We start from the raw sequence: 26,770 nt of genomic DNA, 5'->3' as shown, positions 1-26,770 counted from the left end.
GTTTGGGGTCTTGGTATTGAGTTTTTCTGCTTGGTTCTGCCAGTGCACTGGAACGTGTAGTCCACCCATCATTTTACATGTGTGAAACTTTTAGTTTTAAGTGTATGGCTTAAAGATTTGGGGTAAAGACAATTCAGCATGCTGTACCCAAGCTTCTCACGTGTAGAAAAGGATACGGTGGTCATGTTAAATAATTGTTGTTCAGCTTAATGGTGTCAAGCTGCTACAGAGCCCTTGAATGGGAAGCGAGTATAAAATGTTAATAGAGTATAGCCTATGGAGTTATTGGATTTTAGTGAGTTGTTGTGCTCGGGGGACTCCTGGCAGAGACACTTTTGTCATGGTTGCTATAAAATGAACTCCACAGCCCTCCAAAATGGTAGTAGCTAAATATCAAGAGACATTTCAAGGATGCCGGGTGCTATCAATTTGACCATGCAGTGATTAATGCAGCTTGTTGTACTCATTAAATTGAGAGATGCAGCAGGCTGAAGTTTACAGTATTGATCCAGTTTTGGTCCTGGTAAAAAGATATATGGAGGAAATATTAACTGTGATATTATTGCTCCTCGTAAAACCATGTGCAAAGTGAACAGAAGATCTCTTAAGCTTTAGTATTACACAAACGATATAAAGTACTCCAAAAACAAAGGTACATTTATGCTTAAAAGTAGGGAAGATGTTTTATAATGAAAACAAATTCTACAGCACAAATAATTACGTTATAAGTCACGGTTGTGATTGTTTCCTTTATAGTGGGTGTAAGTCATTCCAAACTTCCAAAGAAGATATAAACAGTAAAAACGAACTGTTGTTCTGTTGCAAATTGCAGGTGCAATGCGAAATAACGAAGCTCAAAAAGAAGTAATGAATTAAAACCTTTTTCCTTTCCTTTTCATCTGGCCTTCAAAGGTCCACATCAGCTGGCTGCCACCTGACGTGACATTTCTTCTCATCCTCTGCCAACGTCTGGCTTCACCGCGGAGCAGCACTGGTGACTAGAAAAGGTCAGTCCTTTTCTTTCCCCGAGACGGTGTCATTTTTCCCTTGCGCAGTGTCACCGTGCCTGGGTTGACACCACGGCTCGGGAAGCCCAGCCGGGATGTTCGCTCCTGGGAGGTTTGACTCCCTGCTGTGCAGCCACGCAACACCGCAGAAAGAGTCAAACTAATGAATCAGGGGGGGATTTCAATATTTCCAGATGGCTGAGCTCTTTAGAGTTTATACTGTTGTAACTGCACTGTATTCCAATTATTTCTCAGTCATCAGTATGCGAAGCTTAGCGTTTCTGGTTAACATTTGATTTCCATGAAGGAAGCAAAAGAAGTCCCTGCTACAAGGAAATACTTCCAGTGGGGCCTAAAAATATTGCCATGAAAGTTTACTCCCTCAAATACAGTATGTTTTTCTGGCACTTTCCAGCGATTATGAAGCTAATGAAAATGGAAGCTGTTACATCCATCTGTCAAAAATATTACTTGCTTTGGAAAGACAGCATCGAGAATTGTGTTTGTCTATCATAACCTTGGGAAGAACATACGGCAGCTTGGCAGCAAGTGGGTGGTTTGATAATGTCACCTGTGTCGGAGCACGTAGCGCGGGGCAAGAGGTGTAACAGGAAAAAGGTGAAATCTGGTTTCCTCTAGGTTTCGTTTTTGCAGCCGTAAGAAGACACAGGAGTGGGTTTACCACGTTGATTTAGGCTGTTAACTTCCGTGTTTTCCTAAATGAATGCCACGATTTGCAGACTGCCTATCAGTGTTCACAAATTCGGAACTGTGAAGTTGGACATTTAACGTCATATATTCTAGATATTACCAGCGTCGCAGGCGAGCGTTGTGTTATATTGCTACAATTTGCCTTTTGTTGTAAAACTTCTCATTCTCCCATGCCAAGAGAGAATTCACTCTTTGTATTCGGTCTCTTCATGTTTCATGCCTTAACTTTGACTGCTTTGTCGCCATGGCAACTCTGCCGTGCAGCATCCTTCCGTTGCATTATTGCTATTCCTATAACTAAGTAGTACATCAAATAAATTAAATTTGTCAATCATATCTAAAAAAAGGTATTGAAGATGTTTCCTGTCCATTTCCAATATCATAGCAGACACGGCCAAAGCACTAGTTCTGGACTGAGATCCCTGCCTTATTTTCTTGGTCCTCATTACTTATAACAGATGCACTGTACCTGGTGGGAAATATTTGGTGGCTGAAAATAGTAACTTCCTCTGGGTATTAAAAATGCTATCACTCTTATCCTCTTTACTAGCAAAAATGTCTCCCCCGCCCCCCCAATTTATTCCTAATCATGGAAGTAAATATGCCCATCAGTTTTCAATCTTTAGTGCTTAAACTGGCAAGTAAAACTAGTTACCTTCCTTAGGTGTCTGGGCCCTAATTTGAAGATCAGATATAGAACAAGACTTCTCAGTTGCTTGCAAGTTGTGCTCTATCTGCTTCCTGCGAACATTAATTTTATTTTGTAAGGTGTCTGTCAAAACCTGTAAACATTATTCTAGCCTGGCAATCCGTAGAAAAGAAAAAGAACAATTATCCTTTCAAGGACCTGTCTAGAAAATATCTGGTCAGTGAATGTGGCTGACATAACACAGTTAAATATTGAGACATTTTGTATACAGCAGGAAATGCCAAAAATAGCAGATGTGTTATTTCTCTAAGACACTGTTGCAGATAATTACTTGTCGCCATTTTATATATACTTCATTTGCTCAGTGAAGCATTTATTTGACTTTTGTCATACTCTATAAAATAGGGAAAATGAAAAAAATATTTTGCACACATCATTCTTTAGCTAAAAATAATATAATTTTAGAAAAATGTAATCTACTGCAAATTATATTTACTATTATAAACCTGATAGCTGGAGGCTTTCGATGTATTGTTTGTATTTCCCAATCTGAGGCTGTGCTGAACATGATGTAATTTACTAGAAGTCCATGTAACTCATGGGAGGGGATACAAGGAATTCCAATATTCCTATCAACCATAAATTGGTCTGAAACAATATTATTTGCTTCCATTTCCTTCTGAGGAAAAATAACAACCCTTAAAGAGATTTTTCCCTCATGCAAGTGAAGTCTATAGGCTTCCAAAGTTAGATTAATGTGTTTCTGGTACCATTTCAAAATAAAAAATGAATAAAAGTGATTTTAGAATTCAATAAAAGTCAAAACCCATGTTTTTTTTCAGAATAGCCCTGGCTTTTGTTTGCAGTGGTTATGAAGCACTGCTGCTTCCTGTGCACTTGAGTGTTCAGGCGATGAAGCAGTGTGTTTCTGATGCATTAAGTGAATATATATAAGTATTACAAATTTATTGGGGGGAAAAAAAAAATCATTTTTTGACTGTGAGGATTCTGCAAGTGGTTATCTTCTTAAATTCAGCCACAGGTAGAATTCAGCTATCTCTTGCTTTACAGGTTATAAAACTCCCCAGGTCTGAAAAGCCTGTTGGTAAGTAACACTGGAGATGTTTGCACTGGTAATTATTCTGATTTCTATTTTGTTAACCGTTGCAAGAAGGCAGGTGGGTAGAATATATTTTCTGGACATTTAAACATACTGTGTTCTCCACTAGGGACAAATACAACTATCAAAATACATCCTGAGTAATCTGTTTGTATAAGAGAATGACTTTTTAACAGGTAATGAGGATTTTCCTTTTATAGGCTGGGCAGAGTAGTGAAGTCAGCTCTGGCAGTTATTAAAGCAGCAGGAGTGCAGCAATCTTCACAGATGTTGAATTTCTCCCCTGCAGAGAACTTTTTCTTCATTTTGTCCTGCCACTGGGGTTTGGTTTTGTACGTGGGCTCGGTAAACCTTCCTCTAAGAATAAATCTCCATTAAATGGAAGAGACCAGTTAGGCTCTTCCACCGTTCACGATGGATTTGTAAGTGAAGGCAGGGTAAAATCTCAACTAATATTTTGAACTGGTATGAATCTAATATTGCAGCAAAGTTTGTTCCTCTCGGACCGCAAGGTACAACTTCAAGCATAGGTTTTGATGTACTCATTTTGTTTGCTCCTATTCTGAACAGGCCATGTTAACTGTGAAGTGCAAAATGTAGAGCAGACACCAGTATATAACCTTCCTAACCCCAGGGAACTGAGGAATGTCTTTTGTCTTTTGGGCATTGAAATTCTCAAATAAAATGCTGCATTAATATCAGTTTGTGACAATGAATAATATTCCTGTTGATCTCTAGAGCCTCTGCAAACCCTGAAGCAGGGATTATGCATTCTATTCAATGCCACAGAAAGTTTATTCTAAAATAAGCTATTTTCTTTTATCAAAGGAGGTGATAAGAATTAGAATAAGCTGTGATATAGCCACTACCATAATAAGGAATCATGCTCCTGTAACTCTTCTTTAACCCAAAGTGTTACAAAACTCTTCTTCCCCATAGACTAAACCAACAATTAACAAATTCTGTGAAACAAGTGACAGCTCTGCAAGCTCTCACAGTGCTCCTAGGAAAAGGAATTTAGGTTTCCTGTAGCTCAGAGCACGTATAAAAATAATGCAAGGCAAGGAATGGAAAAGTATGGGCAGAAATTTCAAGACAAGTTGTATCAGAGCAACTCCAGTCTTCTTATTTGTAACTGGTATATCAGCAACAGCAGAAGTTAGAAGTTTCCTAATTCTGTATTGCTATCATGGTTAAATATATTGTGTGTAAAAGAAAGAGTACAGTTTCTTCTGTTATCTCTCTTGTTTGCGTCTTTACGGGAAAGGAAATGCTTTTCGGAGGAAATTTGGAGAATGGTTAGGAACTGTAGACTGATTGTGATATATCATTGCGTAAGGATGTTGAAGGTCACACGAGGGGGTCTTTCACAACAGGGTCAAGCAGTATTTAACTCCCCGAATAATCAGGGGTATGTTGTAGAAGATATTTGTTCTACCTTAGGAGTCATTTGAGAAGCTGAGTAAATCTCTGATGTAAAAAGTTATTTTAATACTGATTTTATTGCAGCTTTGTTCTATTTTCGTAAATCTGTGGTTTTGAAAAAATGAAGTAATTTAAATTTTACCTAGCAATAAGGCTGAACCATAGATATCTGTCAAACTGTAAAACGCTCCATTCCTATTTGTGTGTGACCCATTAAACTGCAACGCTGACTCATTCATGTGGTACTTCAAATAATTCAAGAATATGCAAAAGCTGCCCCTCTAGTATATAGTTTATTAAATTAAACAGTGACAGGTTGCAGGCACATGTATAGGAACACAGTTGTTTAAAGGTACTGTTAAATAGTTCTCTTGGTCTCTGACACAGCTTTGGCTTTGCCTTCCCAGACAATTCCTGGGAGTACTTTGAGAGTTAACGTGAGCATCCCCCATAGGCATTTTAGATGTGGCCAGCTCAGTGCTGGAGATTTAGTAATTTCTATATGGACCATTCCAGAGGATTTCACCCAATGATAGAGAACAGCTAGGAGTATTTTTAATTTATTGGTACAAATGTAGCCAAAGAGCAATTGGGGCCGTCGTGGGGACCTTACGTTGCCAGGTGTTTTTCTGGAAGAAGCATCTTCCTGTGACCAGTGCTTGTCAGGTAACTCTCTCACACATAACGAGGTCCAGCAGAAAATATCAGAGTCCAAAAAGGTCCTGAGGGAGCATTAAAAAATGAGTTGATGAAAGATGAGGTTTTACATATTTTAGTAATTACTTTTACCGATGTTCAAATTATGACCCAGGTTGATGTACTCTTTATAGCACAGGCTAATCTGAATCAAGTTCTTTAGCTATACAGTGACTTAAGAAAACCTTATGTTTTTTGCATGGTTTTGTCCATTTTTAGAAACAACTTCAAATAAGGCATCAGTTTGATTTTTTTTTCTCTTTTTGCATATTTTTTTGTTCTATTTTAAAAATACATTTTTAGCTATTCTGTGTGCCTGTAAAACCCTGTCCATTATGGCAGAAGTTCTCTCTGCAGTCCCCTGGGTTTTATAGCTGTGGCGCCTGCCCATTGTAAGAAGGAAACCATTTTTCCCTGGGAGATTCTGTAATTATGTTTTCAGTCTGTTTATGTATTTCTTTTTACATCGCACATTACTAGAACTGTTGAGGAATTATTATTTTCTGTGAAACTTATTTTGTCAGAAATGTTCGAATTATTGAAACCAGGCCTTTTCTTGGGAATGTTCCAGTTATTGGGGGTGGGGGTGGGGTGGTGGAAGCATCAAAAAAGATATCTCTGGACCAGATTTCATGGTCAAAAAGAAAACAGGCAGAAGAGGAGAAGACCCTCCCTAAAGTAACATGCAATCTGACACCTCAAGCATTTTACTTGTGATGTAGGAAAATGGCACAGTAAGGACGTGAACCAGGTCACTCAGTCACACGCAAATACCCTTTTGCTTGTAAAGGAATAATATATCTTTTCCTGTCTGGGGTTTGGTTTTGTTTCTGCTTTTGGGGTTTTTTTGGTGCATGAAAATTTTAAGAGGCCTCAGTGTCATCTGAGTGGCGATAGGAAAGTTTCTGAATTTTCAAGAAGTTTCTCGAAATGGCAAAGTTTTTTTAAAGCTTTAATCATTACACAATCTGTTAAAGGCATTGTAGCTTAATGATCTATCTCTGCAGGAGTTGTAGAGTACTTTTAAAAATCAGATTTAGAATAGAAAATTGTTGCATTCTGTGCAAACTCACGCTTTTCACAGCCAAGAAAGCAGGCTTGCTATTGAAATAACAACTAATAGCCACTTTTGTATTACCTTGAGGTACTTGTAACATGTGTCTGACATCTGTCTTAGTAGCAGTGAGGCTATGCTCTTTCATATTTATTGTACATCATTAGTTCTAATGGGTGCTGTAAAGGTCTTTGTATTTGATTAAAATAGGTGCAGGTGATAAACAGCTGCAATACCAGAGTGGAATCTTTAGGCTAATATCTTTAGCATGCAGTCCATAGCACTAGCGAGTCACCCTCAGAACGTGACTTCAGTCTTCCTTCTCTTGCTGTGTGTTATCCCAAAATATGGCAATGCTAGTTTGGGAGATGCTGAAGACATGGGACCCAGTAAAAGCAGATAATTACATGACCTTGATAGCTTTCAAAGGAGCTGTAAGCATAACTAAAACAACTGTCAGAAACCGAGAAGGGTGAGCAACTGCTGATGCCTTGCATATTCATGCCTCGTCCTCAAATCTCCCCTTCAGGTAAATCCCACTCAATCATATACCAAAACATGTTCTCTGTTTAAAGTGGCATAGGTGGCCTTTCATGAAAATGCTGAGAACAGGCTGAAACATGATATCAAGGAATCAGAGAAACACGATATAAAGACAAAATTCTTTTGTTTGACTTATTAGAGGAATTATTTTATATTTGCTGAAGCTGACCAACACTATGCATTATGGCAAGCACGTAGCTGTCTGCTAGGGCAAGGTTTCGCTGTAAGGATTTGGGAGGATGGAGTGAGAAGGAGGAAGAACACGATGCTCTAGCGCAGCAGAGATTAACTAGGCTGTAATCCAAACCTGACCTGACAACTGCTGTGTCAAAATAAACAGACTGAAAAAAACATTTGAGGACTAAAGCATGTGACCTTGTCCTTATCTGTAGGAAGGTAAACTAAGAACAGCTTCTTTTAGCAAGGGATTTATTAAATACTGTTTTGGCAATTTTCTAAAAGCTATTCTTACCTAGAGGCAAAGAGTGTCCAAGGTACAACTCTGATTAAATCCTGCATTTAAGAGGCTTAACAGTTTTTTAACAGGCTACAAAGATGTGCCTATGCAAGCAGTATCTTGTCCATTTGATCAGTCTTGATCCAGAGAGCACATATTGGAAGTGTAGCTGAGGTCTGAGATAAAATTGCCAAGGTGCAAAGTCACTTAGGGGTTGCCTTCCCTTAGATTTCACTGAGATATAGGCACCTAGATTATGTCACAGATATTCAAAATTGTTCCAGTTTCACAAATAGTACAGTTTTAAATTAGTTCAGTTAACCCAGTGGAAAAATCTGAGTTTAGTTTAAATGTGATTTATCCCAAGTTAAGTGCATTCACTAAGAATCTAAATCTAGCTCTACCTTTTTAAGCAAAACTAAACCCAATGTTTCAGAAGCTGATTTACAGTAAAATGTGACTGTAAACTAGAACTGAAGATTTAGATGCATTTGATGTTTTAAACTCTTTGCTAAAAACAATGATGCAAATGATGTAATACTTAGAGGAGATTTTTAGTCTTAAAAATGTTAGAAAATTTGTAATGCAGGGTTGTGCTTGAATAACTAGAGCTTTTCTTAGCTCAGAGCTTCCTTATTCCAAAAGTCTCATTGCCCATTCAGTCTCTCTCTCTCTCTCTAAAAAGAGAATAGCAGAAACCCCTTTTGTCCCCAGGCAAAGTGCTGACTGGTTGTTAATGAAGATGTTAAACAGCACCAGCCCCAGAATTGGTCCCACAGAATACCTCACCAGTGACTGGTTTCCAGCTGGACTTTGTGCCCGTGGTCACAACCCTTTGAACCTGTGGTCTGGCCAGGTACCAGTCCAGCTTAATGTCCATTTATCTGGTACATCACCAGTTTGTCAGTGAGGATCCACTGGTCAGCAACATCCACTGCTCTCCTCTTGCCCACCAAGCTAAACCTTTTGATGTAGAAAGAAGGGTAACAGTCACACTCACACAACGTACTCAGACTTGAGGTTTTTTTCAGACTTGGAGGGTCAGGGAGGATTTTAATTCTGAATTTACTTTCTGATGCAGGCAATTTTCCCTCCTTGGCTTAATTCATCCAATTAATAGCTTCTTCACAGAAATAAAATATTTTCCTCTTTAGCTCACTAGCTTTCAGATGTTTTTCTTTCTTTGAAAGAGAACGCTGCTATGACAAAAGAGCAGTTTGGGGCTTTAAACCCATTGTAACATTGTGTTAGGACTGCAGAAAGCCAGATTATTGTCTGAATAATCTTAAACCTTGAGAGAAGATGCTAGATTGGGTGTAAATAAAATGAGATTTTTAAAAAAGGGGACCCAAGAGCTTTTTAGAGATTTGCTCCACAGGATTGCTTCTTGCTCAATGAGTAATGAAAGCAGTGAAGGAAATTAGCACTCCTTAATAAATAAAAAGCTCAGGATCCTGGAGCAGCCTTTTAGCATGGCACAGTAGCTGGGGCTGCTTTTGTGGAATGTTTCCGTGCGTCGTTTACTGGTGAACTCGTGCAATGGAGAAAGAAGCATGAAATCATTTAGGTCCTATCAACCAAACAAGGCAAAGGTTGACAAAAGAAACTGTCGAAACTTATGGAGAGATATTTCAAGTTTAAGTGAGTGCGCTTCACTCGATGTATGCTCATAGGCTGACATAATTAGAGGTTGCAGATAAGAACAATTTAACTTTTGTTTACTGTAGCTTCTTGGTTTTCTAACCTTGTGCTTTTTTGCCGTGATAATGTTCAGCTTACAGAATGTTCTTGGTTTTAACAGAAAAAGTCTTCATTCTGATAAAAAGTACGACTTCATGTATATTATCTGTTACGTATGCAGCTTTGTCTCAGACTGCTTTTAAAAGCTTACTGTCTTCTTGATGCTAATTACAATACAATAGTTTTAATGGATTTCAGGATGAGCTGCTGCTCTATTTTGAGCTTAACCCCATTGCCAGTTTTGTAAAATGTTGCCAAATGTTAACTGCTAAGGCTGAATTTTTCTTCAGCAGGTGTTTATGTATTGAATGAATCAAAATCTTGTGGGAAAAATAGCAGATCATGTATTTATAGACTGCATCAGAATAGGTGGCTGAAAGGAGGGAACAAGTGACAAATAAAATGTGTGCTGACAATCATAGTTTTTTCATTTTATGTATACTGAAAATCATAGTGTTTTCATTTTGTAGCTCTTGAATTTAGCTGTGCCAGCTTTACGTTCTTACAGTTTTGTGTGTATTATGCATAAAGCATACTGAGGAAAGCCAGGGCTTTTGATACAATACTGAAGGGTCCTCCAGCATAGGGGGACTTTCCCACTATAGATATTGCGATGCAAAGAGTTCCCAATTACTCTCATTCAAAGTTAATTTCTCCTAAATGTGTTATCAGGGAATTACGCCCAAATGCATACATTTGGCTCTACAGGGGGCCCTGTGAAAGATGGTTTTTAAAATTTCATTTCAATTTCTAATGTCTTGAAATGTATTAGAATCCAAAGCAATAGTTGTGATACCTTGCGGGGAAAGTCTTCCACTCCTATGTTTATTTACTGCTGTTCTAGTGTTTGTTACTGCAGAAATACTAAAATTCATCATTATTACTCAGTGCCTTAGTCTCATGATTGTGCTGCACTGGTGCTGCAGTGCTTAAGCTTCTTGTTTCAGATGTCAGATGTTACAGAATTTTTTGGGACTTCTGTGTTCTTGTCAAACTCCAGGTTGGATAATAGAATTAAGCTGCTTTTTACAATAACCTTCCCTTGTAGTTTCTGCTGACTACAGCATTTTTTTTCTTCTTGTTTGTTGGCAGCGCTGTGTATTGCTGGAAACTTGCCAAATGTAAATGCAGCTTACAGTTGGTGTTTGTAAGCAGTCTTGGTTCTGCTTGAGAGGAAGACATTAAATGCGTTCTGGATCATTTACTCCTCGTTGGGTAGGCAGATGCAGTGGGACACTGAAACAAGGGCTTAGGGATGTAGAATGGAAAGTAGAAGGTTGCTCATATAGGTAATGACACCTAGTTCAGATGGTACATAAAACGTTGAAAGGTACATCTAGCAATATCTGTCAGAGTGATGCAGAAGAACAATTTTCGCCTCTGCTTGTCTGTCACATATGACCCAAAACATACTCGGAGAATACACCACACATTAAAATCTAGCTTTCCTAATATCTCATCAGTGCTGGATGGTTTGACATTCAAAAATTCACATCATAATTGAAAATCAAAATCATCATCTTCTAACATTTTACTGTACTTTCCAAACTTGATGAGAGTCTCAGCGAGCTCCTGTGTTCGGTGTATCTCTGTGAATGTAACTTCCAAAATAAAATCAGCGAGACTGAATGAGCCTCAGTAGCTTTTAATGAACATGTGACTGGGCAGCAGTGGCAGAATCATGTCCTTGACTGTGCTTTGGGGAGGTTTGGCCTACACCAGTGAGCTGGTGGGATGCAACTGGTAATGCTCAGAGCAGGGCTGAAAACGATAAACTACGTGGACAGCTCTTATTTCTAGGTTTTCTCGTGTTCAGCTGTAGCTGTGGAAGCCTTCTCATGGGAGGTATCTATGAGACTGGAAAAAAACTCTCATGTATATACCATAGTGAGATGGTCCTTACACCTGCCTATGAAAAACCTTCTTTGTGAGCTCTGCCCTACACAGGAGCTGAACAAAAAGTGCAAAGAAATCATAATAAAAGGTTTCCATTTCCTTAGGCAGCCTCCGTTGTAGCTACAAGGATTTTGGTACAGTCTCCAGGAGATCTCACTATAAAGCACCAGGTCAAATCCTACATGTGCTATTTGATAAAATCTTCCCTAGATTAGTGGTTGTGTTTCTGAACAGGACTCAGAATTAGGATGTGATTTACTGACATAAATACCTGGGCAGGAGTCAGAAGCTACCGACGCTGTTCCACTGTCGTGCCATTTGGTGTTAGCATGGCTGTGTCTCGAGGCTCTGCTTCTGTAGCCTGGCAAGGAGATTTGCCCTTAGAGCTAGAGGATCAGAGTGCTAAATCAGCTTTTTGTACTTTAAAAATCTATCTGAAAATCTTCCCCAGACGTGCTCTATTGTGTGCTTTCTGATTTCTTAGATTTTGCTTTCCCATTGTAACACACCCATAACCTGCTTAGGATTTTTCTGAAGCTGACTATGACTTGACAAGTTCAAGTTCTGAACTTTCTTGAATGAGCAAAGGCATGGACACTTTTAGACCAGCAAAGAGTTTTTAAATGACCATCTCAAAAAATCAGGGGCTGTCATTCATTCCCCTAAAACTAAGGGAAGGCTTGCAAATACGGGGCAAAAATAGCAACAGGAGAAATAATTTTCCTGCTCTTTAGGGCTTTTAAATTTATGTATATTCAACCTTTTTCCCTTGCTATGAATTTCTGATGTCTCCCTAATTGTGTAAAAGATGCAGAATCTTTTCTGCTCTAATGTTTGCAAGTGCATTCTGATGAAGTCGATTAGACACTGATTTTCAATAATGCTAATGTTCTCCCTCTCTTTAAATTTTACTGTTTGCTGTGAACTGCAAACACTGTACTTAAGGACACTAAAATCAGACATGTCAATTGAACTTTGCATTCAGAAATTTGGCTCGACAAAATCTTGGGTAAATCTCCTTGAAAGTCCAGATATTTTCTCCATGGGCTTTTTCAAATGACTAAAGAAAAAAATGTGCTCAGTTTTAAAGCACTTTTAATGGAGAAATGAGCTATCCACTACATTAACACTGCTTAACTTTATATATTGATTTCTAACCTCAATGCCATTGGTTGACTAATGTATACTAAGGTTACAAAATGTGAAACATTATTCATTTTTAATAACAGAAGCATTACTTCTCAATGGCAAAAAAGACATAAAAGAATCACTTTTCATCCCCAGTATTTAGAAGTTAAGGCCTTTAAAGCAAGATGTATGGTTATCAAAGGTGAAAACTGTTTGACTTTTTTTGCATAAGACATCTGAAATATTCATTCAGTGCCAGAAATGCTATCCAGCGGAAACATCAAAGGGTGCAGGGCTCATTAGGAGAACTCTCCTGACTTTGACGCATGCCTCCAACATGCTGAGGAACTTTCAGAGCAATGTGAAGGGATTTATCATCCTGACTCCCAGAAATGTCAGTGTGAGCTGCACAGTTAAATCACGGCAAACTGCTTTGAAATTCCCCTGCGTATTTAGGAAAGTTTAATTGGGATGGAAATATAGTTACAGCAAACATTGGGATAACGCTTTCCCTCCATCGCTTTGTGACACTATTGTGTGACAAGCTTCTTTCTTTTTTCTGATATCAAATATCTCTGATACCAGATATATCAAATGCCTGCTAGTAAGTGTCTCAATGGTAAGAGTAGGTATGCTGGCTTACTTAGCAGTCTAGTGGATTAGAATGCAGATTCCTATGTATAGAGGTATATTTAAAGAATTACAGTCCATTATTACTCCTGCCATGTTTTGAGAAGTTCTCCTAAGGAAGCAATGAAAGTAATGTTTCGTTTGGATAAATTAGTCCAAACCATATTGTCTTTCTGAGGTGCATATCTGGTCTTTATTATATTAAGTTTTGAACACATCATTCTTCTTCATAACACACTTGTCAGGTAGGGGTGAGCGGTGGTGTCTCCATTTTAAAGACAAAAACCAAGGAATAAAAGGTTTAAGGATGACTTTTTAAAAAAGGGACACAGTTTCTTATTCACCAGTGCCTTAGTAGAGCTTGGTGATTGATTAATTTTCCAAAACCCCCGAGTTTAAGACTAATGAAACTAGCAGTAGACACAGCTTACTCTGAATGGGAAAACTGATCTCCTCCTTCTCGCTGGTTGCTCTGCACTTCCACAGCTTCTCTTCGACGTGCTGCATCTGACTTGGAGAGGGGGACTGAAGGAAAGACACAGGGTAGACCTGAGCTTTCAGAGCTGTAGCTGGGAGAAGCAGATACAAAGCAAAGAGGAAGGGCATTAACCACTGAGTTGTAGAGGAAGGAAGGTTTCATAGATACCTTTTTTTAACTAGCACTGAAGTCCCTTGTGAATGTGGATTTTGTTTTCTGATTTCACTTTGAGCTTTTTTTTTTTTCCCCAGAGTTAAACTGCTCCAAACTGAAGCACAAATATTTGTCTTAGATCAAATATTTCATTTGATACAAGTCAAGTTTTTATTTGTCAGCTTTCGTGCCCCATGCCAATGTGTTGTCTTGGGTTAACCTCACATGAGAACTGAGGCACTTAAGGAACTAAACCATGAAAAATTAGTTACTGACGCAGACTTTTCGCAGCAGTGCCTGGTGACGGGTCGAGAGACAATGGGCACAAACTGAAACACAGGGAATTCTGTTTAAACATAAGAAAAAAACCCCCTTTTTTCCTGTGAGGGTAGTCAGACACTGGCACAGGTTGCCCAGAGAGTGTGTGGAGCCTTCCTCCTTGAAGATATTCAAAAGCCATGTGGACGTGGTCCTTGGCAACTGGCTCTAGGTGGCCCTGCTTGAACAGAAGCGTTGGACAAGGTGACCCCCAGAGGTGCCTTCCAACCTCAACCATCCTGTGATTCCACGAATAAAGGTACGTAGACCTCGTGCTGAAGGTGCCACACATTTTAATGACAGAAAAACTGGTGAGAGGTTTGCTCCTAGCGAAGTAGCTCATTATCTTTAGGAGTGCTAAGGTAGTATCCTGTTGTTACTATAGGAACCCAAATGCTTTACTGGGAATAAATCTGATAAATATACAGTATTAGCAACAGAGAGCTGCACATTTTTATATATGTATGAACATCAAAGCTAGTCTGCATTACTACTACCTCAAATCCTACTAAATTATGTACTTCTTAATTAAAATAAATAGTCCTCTTTTTCTTTGCAAATCCTATTAAGGAGAGAGGTAGGCCAGAATAATAATTGGCTGAAAATAACAGTTGAGAACTATCCACTACGGGAAACCTTGATATGTGAAGGGGACTCCCCCTTTTCAACATGGTGGTAGAGTACCCTAATGTGGCAATTCCTGCATTTTGGATGTTCAATGAAACCAAAATTCTTCCTGCTTGCGTCCATCAAAAATTTCTTAGCAATTCTTTCGTACAACTAGAAGTCTACTCCTAGATTCCTAATTAAAAACACATGAAACTGTATCTGTGTTAAATCTCTGCAACCATGCTGTTAATTTGAGCTCTGTTTGGCTAAAATCTGCTATATATATGCAAAAGCATCTTTGCTCTCAAAACTGGTTGTTTACCTGCTGGATTCAGACTTCCTGTGTGTTTTTCTATTTAATACAGAAAACAACTCTTCTGCAAATACTGCAAGTGTCAGCAGTTTCCATGGATTTAACTTTTCTCTGTTCCTGGGAAGATGGGATTCACTTTCTAGAAGCCAAGGAGAATGTAATCATCTTCCTATATGACAAGGCTGCTGCCAGGTCTCTGTGGATCCTCAAGCTATAGCTACTGGAGATGGTGAAAACTCACCTTTAGCCCACGAGTGCTGCAAGATTTTCCGGAGTGAGTGACTTATTTCAAGAAATTGATATTAGCCTTGTACCAGCCTTTATGCCACATATTTCCTGTAGAATATTTAAATGCATTTGGTAGACTGCAGTAACTACTTGGGATGAACGTCATGAACGTGCCCGGTGAAATCACTAATGTTTCCAGACATGGGGAGGATTCTGGGGAGACTGACAGCACCGGTCACAGCTCATCAGCTCAAAAACACTTTCTGCAGCTGCATACTTCCAAGACACCTTGGAATAGCCAGGGTGACAGAGAAAAGTTTCCTAGGAAACTGGGGATGCAAGTCCACACAGCTTTTGTGGCTTTTCAACAAGTAGCTAATGGGAGCTGAGGTCTTGATATTGTTATAACTTTCTGTGGCTTCCAGTGCTGTTCCAGGCTGAATGGCTGCCACACACGGAAAATGTGCTTAGAGTTTCATCCCTGGCACGGTAACAGCTCCTGCCTATATCACACTCTGTAGGTCATAAGGGAGCTATTAAATCATGCCTTAAGTGTAACATTTGCAAATTAGTGTATCTCTTGAAAGATTTTGAAATCTGGACAACGTGTGGCCAGCTGTTAGTTCAGCCTGGAGCCTTCTGAATCTGTTCAGAAACAGGTAAATACTGTGTTGCTTTGGTGGACCAGTTTATGCTTGTGCACATACAACAGCCTGCTGCAGCTGTTGCTAGAATAGGAATAAAATATATTCAGAATATCAGGTGGATTTGTCTTTGGTTATCATTTAGTGTTGTCTGTAACATAACATATATGTGGTATAAGCAGGTGAAAATCAATTCAAATTAAAGGAAAATATTATAGGGTGTTCTTTTTTACACCAAATTTTAATTTGAAATATGCACACTATGTACTTATGTACTGCCTTACCTACTGTCAAAAGAGAGGATGTTTCTCTAGATTAATTCAAGCACCTATTAAAAAAAATTGTAATCCACCTCAGCTTTTCTGTGATACTGCTTATAACGATACCAGTTATTGAATACGGCCAGCTGTCAAGATATGAGACTGTTTTCTGTTCTCAGGGAGATTTAGTTTAGTTCCTTAGTATTGTAGCTATTATCAGGACTCAGAATCAGTCAGTAGATCAAATAAAAGGTCCTTTTATCCATAAGCAAAAGGAAGTGAAGTAGTTCATACAATTTTGATGAAATTGCCCTCTTTTCTTATTTTTTCAGTTGCTCATGCATGGTGTAAAATAATTAGTCATTTCTGATATTTGCCTGTATCTCATCATGTTGCAGTCACATCAGAGTTTGACCAGAGGCAGTGCTGCAGAAAATATTGAATGAAGAGAAGGCAAATGTGAACAGTAGTAGAAAATTATATTATCAGAGACATATATATGCAGGAAAAATTCTACATATACAAGTCTTACTGCTGCTTATCATTTCGTGCTTAGTGAAATGTTTTAGCTTGTTGAGGAAAAAGTACATCAACAATCATACCCATGACTTGCGCATGTTGTGTGGAAGGATTGTGCCCCTTGGAGTGTTTTCTACATGGCCTTATTGCTCGTAGGCTCACCCAAGGAGCTCCACGCAGATACAAAGCAAGGCATTGCAGAAAACGTCAGTACATGATGGGAAAGAAAATACAAACAAAATACAAGATGTTTAGTGCAAACTTTTTGCACACACGTAGGTTTAAAAAGCGTATTCTCTGTAGGACTGCTACAATTAGTTTACCATCTTTCTGAAGGATTTTCAGCTTTTGTGTGATAAACATTGCTTCCATTTTTTAAATGGGCAGTAATATTGTTCTGTGTTTGATATACTGCTATATATTATGAATGTTCCTAATCATGTCTTCAGATGGAGTTTCAACTTGATCTGCTTCAGCTATTAAAATGGGAGATCAAACAGAATTTTGAAGGCCAGGATCACTGTTTTTAAAAATATCCTTGTCCATATGGCATATTCAGATACTATAGTAATGACTGGTGGAGTGATAGATGTTTGAACTGTTAAGCATACTTAGCTAAAACAATATCTTCTGTTGAGAAAAACATTCTTCCTCTAAAACTGTCTTACATTGTGCATTCTACAATGGAATATAATAGAAATTGGAAAAAAGCTATTAAGTCAATCCAGGCCATCATTCCACAGAGGCAGTATTGTTTGCAGCATTGAAGTTTTTAGCTCTAATTGGAGCTGGTTTTCAATTTCCCATACAATGGGGTTTCAGCTACATCCCTTGGGAGATTATTTCACAGTACAATAACTCTACTGAGATGTTTTGCTGATATCTGGCCTAAATCTTCCCTCCTAATTTCATCCCATTGTTTGCTGTTATAGCCCTAGGTATCATACTAAACAATTCCCCTTCTTCCTAAGCGGTTAGCTTGTCAAATATTTCTGGACAACTATGTTCACACTTAGTTCAGTTGTTGCTTGGTTAGTGTCTAATCTTAACATTTCTGTATAGATTTATCCGCAGTCCCCTTAAGCTTTCTGTGGTTGATCTTTTTCTTTTCCTTTTTTTTTTTTTTCCCCTCTTTCCTCCCCACTCCCTGCCCCCCTTTTTGTGAATAGCACGTTTTTGACAGCTCGTGAGCAACAGCATCATCTGGAGTGTGTTACAGAACCTTACAGATTGGTGCTCTCATACCCCTCATAGAGCTGTCCATAGGTGCACCAGCTTTATTTTTTTTGCCCTGCCACATTGTCATTTAAGTTGAACTGCAGATACGCTCTTTTTCTAAGTTTCTTTTTCTTAGGCTTACTGCTTTCCAAATCTTTCTTTCCTATTGCAGTTCTGGATTTTTTTTCTTACTAGGAAATTCAGGAAATACACACAAATGAACAAGTGTTTGTTGAATTTTGTCCCTTTCAACTTTTCTGATGTCTTGCTGTAACACGGCTGAATAAATTAATATTTGTCACTTTACTTTATTCTTCAGTACTGCTAAAATATTGTTTAGGTTTCTCACATCAGTTGAGATAGTAAATAAAACAGTCATCTTGTGATGTGTCACTAGATAGATAAAATGAGTACTACATGGTAATGAAAACTGTCTTGAAAATATCAGTGAGGCTGCTAGTTTTTTATCTTTCCAGATAATCCCCCTCTAGAAAACTGTGACTTTTGGAAGAGGAGGAATACAACTGAGTCTGTGAATAGAATTTATAGAAGTCTCACATCCTTTCTGATTTCATATAAAATGACTCTTCAGGATTTTTTTTTGTGAGTCTTGTGGTATTTCTCCACTTGCTGGAGGCACTTGATGATGTAAGAATCTCAGCTTACATTTTTTAAAAAATTGCCCTTTCAGGCTTAATTGACTGCTGAGGAGATTTGAAGATATCACACAGAAAACATGAAAGTTTCCAAAAGCAGAAACACAAATACAGATAAGAGGAACTGAAGCCTTTTCCCCCCTCTTAATTTACTGATATTTAAGCAAGTTTCCAATTATTTAGGCTGACCTATAATTTTTAAATTCTTCCGTCTGACTTCACAACTACATGAGTGTTTGTGGTTCTTTTCTAGCTTGGCTCAGTAATAAGTAGTTGGCTCTAGTTGGAGCCTCTTTAGTCACAAAAAAATGACCACATTCTTATACTGGAAGTGAAAGTAATCAAACAGGACACACCGTTTTGTCCCCAACACAGCTTCCAGTCCTTTGATTTCTCAGTCCCAAAGACTTATTTGCCAGGATTCATTCCCAGTCCTTAGTTCAAATCCTCAGGCTCCTTCATCGTATCTTCCTGTAATGTTAATTTTCAACAACAAGCCTCTTCTTAAGTCAGAAATAGAAAGTGTTTAAAATGATCACCACAATGGCATGATAGGAATATTTTAGGAAGGTTTGTGTCTCAGTGTATCCTCTAGCTAATCCACTCCATCCACCCCGTCCCACGAAAAGGTCTCACGCATTTTCATTTGCTGACTCAGCTCCCTTCCTCTACCTCCAGGATGAATCCTCTCCTGCCATGACAATTTTCTCTGGCATTGAGATTAGGTTAATAGCAAAACAATTTAGTGGGCTAGAAGAATGTCTTCTCACCTTTATATAACACATTTGAATATATACTCTCTTTTTACAAGATGCTTTATCCTGAGTGGTGAACTAAAATAAAATGTTTTGCATGCATCATAAAGTGAGGTGCTAGATTATAGCATATGATGTTCCTATAATGTACATGTGCCTTCACATACTATTGTGTATTTTGCAGGCAAACTGTAACTTGTATTTGTATGCAGTGCTAACTAGATGACATATTTGTTGTATTGGGAAAAACCTGTGTTGTACTTCTAGAGAAAAGTTCTTAAGAACATCTACAGCAGCTTGTGTTATGTATTACAATTTTCTCAGCTACTCTATGGATTTTCTGCAGTGACAGTTTTTAAAGGACAATCTGGCACGGTAGAGGCAATTCTCTAAGGCTATGATTACCAGATCACTAAATACCCAGAAGCATAAATTATTCTTGGGGCTGTCACCTTCCACTCCTGAAGCTATGGGGCTGTCAACTAGAGACAGGAAAAAAGACATGTTGTTATAGTCATGATCCATTTCAAAAGACACAGGAAACCACACATCAAAACCTGTTTTAAGTGGTGGCATATGAATTGAGACGTCAGTAACGTTGATTATATAGCTTTGAAAGTAACTTCAGAAGTTTCGAGAAGATTCATTATATCATCTGTGAGCTGTAGCAGGGACCGCAGAAATTAGTTTTATTCACCTTACATTTGATCATAGCTGCTCAAAACCACCAACAGCTGCAGCTTCAAAATGAAAAGAATGTGAGCGCATGATGTTGCGCAGGCAGAGAGCAGGTACCTGAATTCTGAACACAGACCTTGCTGGTTACTGGCGGGATAGAAGTGAAAACTACTGAGAGATTTTGACATCAAAAGCTCTTCATGGTACTTCATTGTCTTGGATTAGTTATCATGATGTAAAATTCTGCATGCGTCAAGATAGAGATGACTTTTATTCATGGTAGCCTGTCAAAATCAGCTCTGTACCCCATCAGCTAGGATTTCTTTTTGCTAGTTAAAATCATACAGAAATGAACATTGCAGGATTTTATTATGTAAAACATAGCTGTTTGCTGTAAAGATATGGCTAAAAAGGTTACTTACTGCGGCTTTGGTAATACTTGGTAATCGAGTAGAATTAATGTATTGTGGAGCTACGAATTGCAGTAGTCAACTACTTTGTTTCAACTTAAGACAGGTTTGGGTAGCTTTATTCTTGAATAGTTAGTTGACTTCTCCATCTATGTATAGTAGCATATACTACAAATCTGTCGATTTCTATAGGTAACATTTCTTCTGTGTCAAGGTGCTTTGTTAACAGATGTGCTCAGCTTTCCCCAATTGTATTATTTGTTTTTATTCATGGTAAGAAGGATAACAGTATGAAATAGTTATCTTTAATATTTGTATCAATAAATCAGGCTTTCAGAGAGTTTTTTGAAACAGGGATAGGAGGACAAAGCAATAATAACAATTATAAGAATACCCATGGGGAAAAAAACCAGATGACTAAGAAACAGTAAACTCATAAAGCTACCAGAAAAAAAGCCATTGTGGATACCAAAGTTTATTAATGGGGGGGGGGGGGGGGGAATGGAATGGCTAAGGAAAACACACAAAAGCATAAATCTAAATCTTAGAAAATAAACACTTTATAAAAGATTAATAGTTGCATGAAACAGTATTTGATAATATAGTGAATTGAGATGAAATTTGAAATTACTCTTATTTGTGGAGTCTGTTAATAATACATGTGCCAAATCAAGGATCCTATTATCATAAAGTACTCTAGATTTGGGTTGCTATTGCTGCCAAGGTGTAACTGGTGACAGTAAAGCATACATATTCACAAATACACTTCTACTATTATAAAAAAAGTTGGAAATAGTCCAGCCTTATACATATTTTTTCTGTTTTATAACATCACCATAGGATTTAAGAACCTGATCAGCCCTGCAAAAGGTGCTGTTCACATGCAGTATGACTGCCTGCCTGGTGCGTCCTGGCACTGGTATTTTTTGCTACCCATGCCTTAAACAGGCCAATCTGTTTTAGTGTTGGGAGGGAGTACTGCTAGTAGTTCCATCAAAACTACATGTAAACACTTTTTTTCCCCCATTGTAAAGTTACTCGTGCATTATTGAGATCACCAGCAGTACTTTGGGGTTGTTGGATAAAGTGTATGAGAAGCTGTGAGGACTGTAATTTGTATTGGCACCTGCGGAAGATTGTGTAGGAGTAGTGACAAAACAGATCTTCTGATTAAAACATGGATAGTTACATGATTGTGATAATGGCAGTTACTTATACAGATGGGTAAAGCAGGAAAACAAAACCACAAAATAAAGAAATTAAGCTGTAAATACTGAGGGTGCTATGTATGAAATCCTAATGAATATTCATATAGTAACTAAAGCAACTGCTGGCATAGAGTGCTAATCCTTTTGCAAATAACAATTAGCAGTGAGGTTGTAAAATGGATGTTAATTTGCACACAGTATCAAGAGTTAAGAAAACTCCTGGATAAACAAAAGCTTCCTTAATCTGCAGAAAAATTCTGCACTGTGAATCAGATTGCAAAATAAAGATCTGGATTACATCACAAGTTCTAAACAGGTTGCAGAGGCCCAGTCATTCCAGGGCAAAGATGAACAGTCCTCCTAAATATTATCTATACAGAAATCAGCAGTAGAAATACACTGCTACAGGATTCAACTCACTCACTGAATTCAACTGTAATGGATGTAGCATATAGAAAGGGAAATTCAGTTTTCTTTCTTTCTCTAGAGGTGTTTGAGAGTGATAAATGTGGTATTTTTGTACTAATTCTGGTGTATAAATTACAATTATTAATGTATAGTGCATAGTTTGTACTGTTGCCATTGAAGGCTGAGTATATTTTTAATCAAGGAGAGTTTAACAACAACTAGTACATGTATATGATGTGCTGTATTGCTTTGTGTATTGAGATTTGAAAGCCTTGTTTCTATGATGCATGCCCAAAGTATTTTGAATCAAATAATTTATGGCTTTCATAACATAAGAATGCAGAGACTATGCATGTATGGCTACTATCTATATGAGTTTATACTGGCTGAGGATGTGGACCAGATTTACAGAGCTACATAGATATGTTAACAGTTGAATTGGTATTTAATATGTTCTTGTACAGGCATTTAAGTAAAAATTATCTCCCTGACTTCAACTAAAATTCAGTAGATATTCCAGATTTTGATTAATTCATTCCTTTTAAAACACTTACTATCTATCCGGATATGCCCCTAAATACTTTTAAGAAGTCATACTCATGACAGTGACTTATTTGTTTATGGAGCTGATGTGGAAAATGAAGGTAAAGCACAACGTAATGTATTACATTATGACGATACACCTTTAAGCTGACAGTTGTAGATGAAACATGTCCTTTGGAGCAAGACTAAATGTGAAGAAGATAAAATGGACCCCAAACGACACTTGGTGTCCTATGTCAAACTGTTGCCAAAAGAGGGAGATAAAAGAGTGTAAGAAAGATGGCAACTGTAAAGTGCTGTGTTTTGTTTTGAATAATTACCATCTAATTAGCAGTTTAGTGGGCTCATCTGAATCATCATGCTTAATAGCCACTGAGTGATGAGATCTCTTTTCCATAAATTTATCTAAACCTTTTTTGAGCCCCCTTCAATAATATCACTGTAGTAATATGGCTGTCTCCCACTGATTTCCATATGCATACAGTCTGATAGCAATACAGTAGGTCCAGCAGTGTCTGGTACTGGTATTTCAAGTATTTGAATGTATTTGGTTTTATTTTTTTTCCTTTGTTTTCCACTGGCTTTTTTTGGTGCATAAATGAGTCAAACCAGTTGATAGCTTTAAAACACTGAGGAATCAGTATATTCATGGTATTTTAGTGATTCGCTAGTGTGGGTGTGCCACAAGGAAAGAAAAAAATCATGTGGTCCTTAGAGAAACATCTATACAAACACTTATTGATTCTATCATCTTCCCTTAACTTTTTTCCCCCAGAATGCATTTAAGGCATTTCTCTCGCCCCTGTGAATTTAGCCTAGTTATCTGCTAATGGTTAAACTGGTGGTTCAATACGTGTGCTCTGACATGCTGCAGACTATTTTCTAGCAGCATGGAATCAGCATAATAACAAATTTTGACAACAACTGAGAAAGTATTTGTCCATTAAAAATAAGTTTTGAGGCAACTGAAACTTATCACTTTGAAACGGGCTAAGTTTTGCGATAAAATATTGCCAAAAAAAAAGAGGGAAAGATAATTCTGAACAGTTCTGAGTGATTTTTTTTTTTTTTTTTCTTCTCCTACAAACACTTGCAGAATGTATCACTAGGCACTTAGGTACCATTTGCAAAAACGGAGAATGAAGACATAATATCCTCATATCTGACATCAGGAAAGTTGCCTGATATTAAAAGAGCCAGTTTTGTACCTGCTATGCACGCAATTAGGACCTCAGAGTAGCATTTATCCTCCCAGTTTGAGCTGTGATTTTTGGAACTGTTGTCAGACTATGAATCAATTTTAACTATATCTTCTGGCATTAAATCAGCATAAAACATGCACGTTATGTGTTATTTTAGTTTGATCCATTAGTAGTCATACTACCTTACTTCCTGGATGGAAGAATTTTTGACAACTGATAGCAAATTATCTTGTCTTCACCAATGAATTTAAAAAAAATAAAAAGCCAGTGAATATTTTAAACAGAAACACATATGCAAAAATAGCTAGAAATGTTCATGTTCAGTCAAAAACTGTCCCTATTTCAAGTGGTTCCTGATTAATTGGAATGCAAGGCCCTAATTAGCTGAGTACTACAGATGGGGTGCTTATAGCAATATCCTTTTTAAAATCAGAAATTAAGATTTCAGATGTGTGTTTGACAAATTTTATTATAAAACTTATTATTGTGTTTTTCTTAAATTTAAAGATTGAGCAAAAAAGGATATCTAAACCCAGATGTTTCTTTAAAAGATAAATTGATTTGTTGCACTATAGTTAAGTTAAATGCAATATTCATTCTCTGCAGATACTGAATAAAAATTGTGATTTCATTTTCTGGTCCATGCAGAAAGTTGGACACTTTGAAAATTCTTTAAAGCAGTCCTCTGACTGAAGGAGTATTCAAAGTAAGCCTCAAGTCTTACTTGCAACACCACATATAAAGGAATGGAACCTCAAAGAATAGTGTTTGCCAAATTTATTTCTAGGTATTGTTAACATAACTCTTCCTGCAGTAGTGGCTTGTATTAAATTTAATTGATTTTATTTCATTTGAATCAAGGACAATAGCAAGCACTATTCAGTCATTTCCATGTAAAAAATAAAAAACTGAAAAGTTTCGGAATACCAGTAAAAAATTATTTCTTTAAATTATGAAAGTGACATTTTAATCCTTCTGTTTGCCCAGAGCTTAATCCAAATTCCTTAAAAAAATCCCTAAAATTTTACAAGGCATGTCACAAACATGGTTCGACGTTAAAGTGAATTTTTACCAGGTAATGGGTGTGGAGCTACCCTACTGGAAATTATATGCTTTACATCTCAATTTGGGGAAACACTGCTGTGCTTTAATGCTACCTGTGTAAATCAAAGTTGGGGGGAAATGTTTTGACTGACATCTTGAAATAGAAGTCACACTTATACTGTCTTTATGACATGAATTTATGACAATTTGTGTTATAGGCTTCAACTCAGCAATGATACAAAAATTGTCCTTTCATCTTATCCAGATGAAGAGTAAAATTGCCTAGATGTATTTAAATGAAAAAGAATGAAATTGCTTCAAGAAAATTAATTTCAAGATAGGAGTAAGATCTTTGAGTTAAATTTGCTCTGTGCTGTCAGTAGGGTTGAAGTACTGTAGAGACATGAAGTAAGAAATTCAGTATTTCAAGAACTAATACAAGGAAAACTAAGCAGATATGAAAATCAACTTTCAATCAGAAATTTTATTTGCTGAGACGTATCACCTTATGCAGACACAGAGGAAAAGATTGCTCTTATTAAAATAAGATGTTTATAAAGTGCTTATTGGACACAACATAATATATCTGACAACTTTCAGGAAGAATATAAATGTGAAATATAATGTTCAGATAAGCATACATTCATGGATAGGATGCCACCCCTTTTCACTGCAATGCCAAGAACGTGTTTAATTCAGGTTTGTGATAAGCACAGCTAAAGCACTATTAAATTATTAGTTAAAATGGGATGCAAATTAATTGACGAAGTGGAAAAAGCAGATGTAAAAAATAATCAGTATGTCGTTACTTCCCAGGGTAATTTCAGGATGTCTAGAAATAGCCAAGTGTGATATTGTTTATCATGCCCATTCATGAAAATACATAGAGTATTGCTATGCTTTTCTCAGCTGGCTCTTCTGTGCCACTTACAAGCATTGAAGTAACTACATAGAGCAAATGAAAGCAAGAACAAACAGCAATTCTTGCCTTTATACAAAATACATATTTATATACTGTGTGACATACTGTTGGACAACATCAGTTAAAAATACAAAGAAAGAGTGCAGCTCAAATTGAGCCTTGGAGTAGGAAGAAACGGCTGATAGTGCTCTACTTCTGTGTGCAAAGAATAGAGAAATTTTCTCTGGTAACATTGTGGTTAGGCTGCGGCACTAAAGAGCTAAACCTGCTAATGAGAGGAAATGAGAGAGTCTGCGAAAGGGATGGGACAAAGAGCTTTAGCAGTAGGAGCTAGACTGCTGTTCTGTCTGACAGTTCAGATGACTCCTGGGTATATGTTTTATGTATGTCTTAGTTATAAATAGCACAAGAACTTTACTGGGACGCAGCATGGCTATGCCATGATGAGGAGCTTGATTTGCAGAAGCCCCGAAGCGTAGCAAGTGCAGGAGTGCTGAAGGAACTGTTGTTCTGTAGATGGATGTTATTCAGTTGTATTGGTTGCAGCATAAGCATTTCAGACTTAGAAGATGACATCTATTTTTTCAGGATGTTTTTTATTTTAGAGGGAAAAATGTGTAAAGTTCAGGTTGACATCTTGTCTGGTTTGCCCACTTTGGAGGTCCTCTTACATCACAGTGATGGGAGCTCGTGGCAAGGTATCTGTTGCCAGACCTCATCCATACAATATTTCAGTTCTGCAACATCATGTGGGAACATAATTGTTCTTTTTAAAGACTTGCATAAAGTGAAAATCCTGTCCACCTTGACAAGACAAATTCTGGAACAGGATCTCTGGCTATTTTGTCTCACCTCACTTTCGATGTTTACTGTGTCTGATATCTATGTCTGAGCTACTTGCCTTAACCTCCCTTTGAAGATAAGGAAAAGAAAAAACATTCTTAAGGTACAGCTAATTCAAGTGCTAATTTTTTTCTGCTGTCTATGAATGGACCTTAAGATGACTAGCTGAGAAGGAGGCGCTCTTTTTTTAAATGTAGAATTTTTTTTTTTTTAAACTGTAGATGTACACAGTTGGCCATGTGAATCACAAAGTGCAAGATAAGAGATCTATTTTTTTTTTTTTTTAATTTTGGAGAGGAAATTTT

The sequence above is a fragment of the Buteo buteo genome, chromosome 16 (genome assembly GCF_964188355.1).
Source record: "Buteo buteo chromosome 16, bButBut1.hap1.1, whole genome shotgun sequence".
NCBI lineage: Eukaryota > Metazoa > Chordata > Aves > Accipitriformes > Accipitridae > Buteo > Buteo buteo.
This window is presented reverse-complemented; position numbering follows the sequence as displayed.